Source organism: Cucumis melo, chromosome 4 (assembly GCF_025177605.1).
Source record: "Cucumis melo cultivar AY chromosome 4, USDA_Cmelo_AY_1.0, whole genome shotgun sequence".
Lineage (NCBI taxonomy): Eukaryota > Viridiplantae > Streptophyta > Magnoliopsida > Cucurbitales > Cucurbitaceae > Cucumis > Cucumis melo.
The window spans coordinates 18,157,827-18,165,463 of record NC_066860.1 but is presented as its reverse complement, the minus strand read 5'-3'; positions in this window follow the sequence as shown (position 1 = coordinate 18,165,463).

The following is a 7,637-nucleotide window of genomic DNA, read 5'->3' as shown; positions in this document are numbered from 1 at the left end:
GAAAGTACCATCTTATCAGGGAAATCGTACATCGAGGAGATGTTACAGTCACAAAAATCTCCTTCGAGCAAAACATGTGGCTGATCCGTTTACAAAAGCTCTCACGGCTAAAGTGCTTGAGAGCCACCTACATGGTTTAGGTCTGGGTGGTTTGTAAACTAGGACAAGTGGGAGACTTGTTGGGATTATGCCCTAGTCTATATATATATGTTTATTATATTCATATATATACTCTTCTCTCATTATAAAATTCTAATTTACTTGGAGTTTTAGTCCAAGTGGGAGTTTGTTGGAATTTGTGTCCTAAAACTCGTACTTTGTTAATTGATTCAATAAAATTTATTATTGAATGCTATAATCTTAAAACCAATAAATTAAGGTCCCGAGGCTATTTTACTGAGTTTGTCAACATACTTGAACTTTATGTAGAGACATAAACATGGATTAAGTTCGAGTTAATAGCCCAAATAGTCTATAGTCTATGAATAAGGTTGGGTGCCTTATTCTGGAAAACACTATGGATGCGGCCCGCTCCATAGTTAGTACAAACGACGTAATTCTGAATCGTTCATGTAGAGATATGGGAGTGGGGGTGTCTTATGTAAATGGTTTGCATTAGGCTGGAACCACGAAATAACCACTTTTAGTTATAACATCGTAAACTATAAACTGACTATTTCATTTTTTATGACCTAGGTAACTTGATTTTAATCCTGAGCTTAACAATGAACTTCTGTTCATTCGGTAGTATCCTTAGATCTGCATAGGTGAGGGCAGCTAGGGATAAGACTTCGATAGCTAGGACATAGGGTGTAAGACGGAATTCACTCATACCCACTTCTGGGATAATAGAAAGGTTGTTTCCTTAAGGATTGAATCCAAGTCATGAACAAGGGACCCCACCTTCTCATTGGTCCGAGAAGGATTCAAGTTTATAGGTTGGACCTTAAACCAATTGTTCAATAGTGGATCAGTGGGTCTTAAGGAGCAAGATGTAATCTCGGGGGTAAAACGGTATTTTGACCAAGCCTAGATTACGAACAACCTGTGGAGGATCAACTTACTCATCATGGTTATATCAGGTGGACAGAAATATATCTATAGTGAGGGAAGTGCAACTAAGAGTCTGTAGTGGAATGACTCTCTAGTTCACGAATGTTGATTAAACTTGGTCTAAAAGAGTTTACCAGTTAATCTCGATTCGTTAGAGTCCATGATCTACAGGTCCATGAGATTTCCCTACTAGCTCATATGGATTCAACTAAGAACAATATGTTGAAGTAACTCGAATTGTTCGAATTAAGAAAAGAGAGAGAAACGGTCAAAGTTATAAAAGTCAACATGTTGATTTTTAAACTTTGAACTTTGACCAGATTTATATTCAAATATGACTTGAATTTTAGAAAAATGAATGTGGATTCATACTTGAGAGGTCAGAATTAGTCAACACGGGTAAAATAGCAAAAAGTCAAAAAGTTGACTTTTGACTAAGAAAAGTCAAAGTTTGACTTTGACTTAATTGGTCAAATGACCAAAATGCCCTTTGACTAATTACTTTATTAATTAAGGAAATGTGGTAGTTTATTGTGAATAAGAAGCCACTAATTCCATTAAGAGTTAATGGATTAATTAGGTGTTGAGATTATATAAAATAATTTGCATGCAATTTGCATGTAAATTTCATACATATACTTCTCATAACAGAATGAGAAGAGGATGATGTTTTTTTGCTGAAAAATTACCTAAACGATACACCTCCTTCCTTTCTCTCTAAGTTTTACTTAACAAAACCGAGTCCCACAACTCCGTTCTTGGTCCTGAGATTAGTAGGTCAACTTATTGGTTGTCCTTGCTTGTGATTTTCAGGCATAGAAGAAGATTTGGATGGAAGAAGAAGTTCAGAACTATAAAAGGTAAGTTCATCGTTTACCTTTTATGCTTTTCGTTTAAGTCCATCGCATAGCACATGCATGTCAACTTCTAAATCGTTTAGATGCATATAGAGTAAAGCATGATACTTTTTATTCCGCTGCAGCATGTCTCTTGTTGTTTTCTCTTCAGATTCAAGTGTATCCATGATAAGAGATTTTGAAAAAACGGAGTGAGATAATCAAATAAACCTTGACTAATTACTGATGAGTAATATTATTACGATTCACACTAGTCAATATACATTAATGTAGCAAATGATCTCTGCTTAAATATATGACTATCTTAATATGCTTATTAGCTTAAGACTGTAGGCTCCCCCTGAACATATGAGTGAATCTTCTTGACGATGTCTTCATATTCCCCTTAAGTTTAAGGTGGCCTCTTTGATCACACCTTCGTCTTTCACCTTACTCATCATTAAGTTCATCATAGATCAACAAGTTGAGACCATAGATAGATAATCACACTACCTTCTTTCGCTCATAGTTACTACCATATAGATTCGACTAACAGCTCTAAAAGCTTTCTTCTTCGTTAGTTGTACCAAAACCCACAAGTTCCATAGTGTATATATGTATTTCCTAAAAAATAATCTCAAAAAGATAATAATATAAGATTCCTAAAATAAAGGAGAATCTTTTATCTTTTTGGAATTAAATAACTCAGTAATAAAAGATAATCTCATAAAATCTTTTTGACAAAATCCCAACAGATTTAAAGAAGATTAAGTAATTTGATTTAGGGTCAATTACTTTAAGGAAAGCCTGATTATCTTCATTATAGATTCAAATACAATTCAAGGGGAGCCTGATTATTTTTAGTTTTTGTTTATAACTAAAAATAGTACTAGATCTAAGGAGACCGCTTCTTGATTGTTAAAGTGTTATACTCGTTTGAATTTTAATAAAATCTACTTATCTGAGCTATAAAAGCTCTTCAGACGTAGATGGGTTCATTGAACTGGTTGTTAAGCTTTCTATGTTCTTTTGCGTTATTTATCTTTTTGCTCCTTTATTTATTTCTCTAGTTGTTAATTAACTAAACACTAGAAGAAATCTGGTCTTTAATGTCGGGTGGAAAAAATGAAAAATAAGCTTTAATGTCAGTTTTCAAAAGGCGGATGTTTAATGTCGGTTTTAAACCGACATTAAAGCTCTATCTTTAATGTCGGTTTAAAACCGACATTAAACATCATGTTTTTTAGAACCGACATTAAAGGTCTTTTTTATTTTTTTAATTTTGTAAAAAGTTGAATTTTTCTCTCTCTTACTTTACTCTTTTCTCCTTTCTTCTCTACCAAACCCCACGCACGAAAGCAGTTTTCTCTCAACATTTCTTCCCTTTCTTCCTTTCTCAATCTCATCACTTTCTCTCATCTCTTCTCTGATCAGTCGCCGTCCTCACCATCACAACCATCTCTCATAAGCAGCTCGTGCTCATTCGTCGTCGTATTTCTTGTATCATTTAAAAAATCCTCATTCTTTCACTTTGCATCAAGAAAAAAGTCTCTCCTCTCCCAGCATTCTCCATATCTCAGCGTCGCCCAGCCACAGCTTGCACCTCCGTCCCACATTACGGTGAGCCATTTTCCATCTCTGCCTCTCTATGTTGTTAGATTTGGAATTTGGAGGTTTTCTACGAGCTGTCCAGCAAGGGTAAAAGTTGTTTCGGGTGATTTTTGGATAAGTACTGTAAATTCAGTTTGATTTTGGCGAGTTGAAACGAAAGACAGATTTGTTAGGGCGAAGGTTTTGTAGTTTAAACTATTGAGAGACAATCTACACAAATTATTATTTTGTTAGTGGGGTGGATATGACAATTAAAACATTAATTTTGACCTTAAAAATTAGGTATGTCGATATTTCTATTCTTTTCATTGATGATATCCTTATTTTTCTTGTCCATTTTTATCCAATTTTTTTTGGGTTCTTTGAGATTTTAGGGCAATTGATTTAATTTGGGTAGTTGGAATTCATAATTTTTCAATTAATTTTGAAAATTGGAATTAACTAGGGGAGAAAATGTCTACTCATGAGGACATAGGAGAAAGCAGAGGCTTTAATTTGGGTGCAAAAACTTTAATTTGGGTGCAAAACTATAAAATAGCATCAAAGATATTTTTGCTCTAACGTGGGATTATTTCATTTGTTCAAAGACTTTGATATTTCATAATTTCCCCTTCAAACCATTTCATTGCAGGACACGGCTCTCCCATTTGCCCGTTTCCATGAAATTTTCTCACTATCGACTTTTCAATTTCAAAGTCAGTATGGTCATTCTTGTTTTAGCCTCCAATTCAATCACACAAATTGCAAAGAAAATCAAGAAACCCTGTTGTTCTAAAACTGAAAATTCAGCTTTCATTTCTTCCAAAGTGAAAATGTAACGACCCAACTTTCCGGATTAAGCTTAGGTCACTACCAAATACCAAAACTTGACCATTCAACATAAATTTGAAACGGACCAGTTACGATTCATTAAAACATTAGAAACCTTACAAAAGACAGTTTCGGGCCCTATTTTAATTAAATCAAAAAAATCACAAAATAAAAATATCAAGTCACCAGTTCAAAATCACAAGCCAAAATATTCTGACAAAATACATAGCAGAAGCGATAAGAAAACCAGACGCGTCCATATGGCCTTCACGCATCCTTCCTGCCTCTCGTCGGTCTGCCCCTCGCTGTACCCCTACCTGAAAAGTTAAAGAAGAGAAAGGGTGAGTATAAACATACCCAGTAAGGGACCCACTACTGGGCCCGTTAGGGGACAACAGTTAACTTCATATTCGGGGGTACCCTACATAACAGTCTAGTGGTCCCGTGGAACGCACATATCAGTCTAGTGCTCCCGAAGGATGCACATATCAGTCTAGTGCTCCCTAAGGATGCACATATCAGTCTAGTGCTCCCGAAGGATGCACATATCAGTCTAGTGCTCCCGAAGGATGCACATATCAGTCTAGTGCTCCCGGAGGAAAACACATATCAGTCTAGTGCTCCCGGAGGAAAACACATATCAGTCTAGTGCTCCCGAAGGATGCACATATCCGTAAGGCACACTACCCCATAGATGAAGCTAACCGTTACCCCTCAGCCCATACTAAACTGTCTACATCAGTCACATCCCAACGGCATTCATATCACAGTCCCGCCATAGGCTTTGTCAGTCAGATAGTATAGGTTTAATCATCTACACCCTCAGTTGCTATATGCATTACCAATTCGCACACCATTAGGAAAACCCTAGATCCAATCGACTAACCAACCAAAAACCGGACTCACTGTCCTTCCCCGTCCAAACTCCATGAACTACATCCAGACCAGTGTTTTACTACATACTGAACCGTAACTTTAAGGTCCATCAACATAAAATCTCAATCCACAATTAGCAGTCACAGTATATTTACATAAGACAAAATATAATATCAGTACTTAACAGTCAACACGCATACAGTTATTCAGTACAGTCACTAACGTGTAATCCCCTGTGGATTACTACGGTTTCAGCCTGGACTCGGGGTCCAGTAGTAGGAAAACCCTTACCTGATACTCGGTTATGCCCCTCGATCGAATCCACGCTCAACAGATCCACCTAAACGAAACACGAAAGTTTTAGTTGATGACTTTAGTAGCAGTTGTTTTAAAAGGTCATCCGTTGACTTACCCAAGAAAAGGAGAACTACCTCCAAAACAAGCCTACCGCGAGACCCGAGAACTCAAGCGTCAACTTTGTACTACCTTCAAAGGAGAAAAGTAGGGCCATATCTTATTCCAATATTCAAACTTTAATCGGATGTAGCAACATTAGGAATTTCATCGAAAGCAATCCTTACCGAAGATTCACCGTGAACCGAAGTGGAGGAAGGAAGGCTTAGGTGGCTCGGCTCGGCTCGGCTTGGACTCGGCTCGGCTCGGCTCGGCTCGGCTCGGCTTGGCTTAGTTCGGCTCGCGGCTCGGCTCACTCGGCTCACTCGGCTCGCTCGGCTCGACTTGGACAAGGATGGCGGCTCGGCTCGGACAAGGATGGCGGCTCGGCTCGGACAAGGATCGCGGCTCGGCTCGGACAGGGGTAGCGGCTCGGCTTGGACAGGGATTGCGACTCGGCTTGGAGCCGATTTAATCTTCACACTGCCCGGCGGCGGAACGCGGCGGCGATGGCAGAAATGGTTTGCCCGGTTTCTTTCGTCGACGATGGTAATACGACGGCTGACGCTTTACCACCGAGGCAGAAACGGCCGACGGCTGGCCGTGCACGCGGAACTGAGAAGAAGGGCAGTCGGGGACGGCCGTCGCTGATGCTTCCCGCCGGTGATGTGCGGACACAGAAATGGACGGTCGACGAAGGCGTGCGGCGACGTCTGTGTTCGCCGGATGAAGAAGCCGAAGAGAAGAAGACGAAGGAGAAGGGAGGACTGGCGACGTCGGGCGAGGAAGGGAGAGGAAGAAGAAGAAGAAGTTTTCACGCGGGGGGGGGGGAGAGAAGAGAGAGAGGCGGCGCGCGGGATTAGGGTTAATCTTTTTTAAAAAAAAAAAAAATTATTATATATATATATATATATAACTTTTAATAATAATAATAATAAATAAGATATTATTATTATTATATATATATATATATATATATATATATATATATATATATATTAATTTTTACTTATCAATATTTATAATAAAAAAATATAAAGTATTATTATATACCTATACATATTTTAACCCAAAAAGATTTAATTAGTAATAATCATACTAATAATAATAATAATAATAATAGAAAATATTAATATTAAATTATATATAAGGGTAATAATAAATACCAATAGTAATAATAATATAATTACTTATTATATTACTTTTATAAAATTTACAAATATAAATTTAGAATTTCAGAAATTAATTCAAGATTTAACATCCCCGAGAATTTATATAAAACGAAAAAAAATAAATTTTACCTCGAAAGTTCGGGGCGTTACAGAAAACATGGCTCCCTTAACTTTTCTTATACTGTTGTTCTTCATTATGCCTCCTTATTTTTTTGCAGACTCTAAATTTTTATACAATGGATTTCGTGAAGGAAAAGGATTGTTTCTTGATGGGGCGACAATTGTTAAGTCATCTGGTGCGTTATGCCTCACCAGAAATTCACAAAATGTACTTTCATTAAGCTTGTCGACTTGGTATGGTGCTTCTTGTTTTGAATGCTTCTTAGATATTGTCATTTATCTTGTTTGTTAATTTTCAGATTCTTTTCTTGGGTTTGTAGGCTACTTTGGCTGATTCCTTTCTAGCATATCTTGATGAACTCTCTAATGTAAACAAGTTTTAGGTTTCTAAAGGCTTTTTACTTCTCCGTGTAAATGAAGTAATAACTATGTTGGTTGTTATGTAAGTGAAGTCTTTAATTTGTTTGGTTTACTTGGTGACTTTAATTTGTTTTGTTAATTTGATGGAGTTAATTGTTGTAATGTTTATAAGACTTGACCTTAAACTTAGTTTTGTAGCTATATTTATTAGTTCTTACTATAGCAAATAACTTTCTTATCTTAAAGTTTTGATGAGAAATTTTCATGAGCTAGTTTTATGAACAAATATTTCAAAAGGACCATTGTAACTGAGAAGGCTAGTATTGCAAATGGTAAGACATGTCCCATATTTTCAAGAATTAGATATTCTTTATAGAAATGGAGTGGTAAATACTGGAGCTGTCTT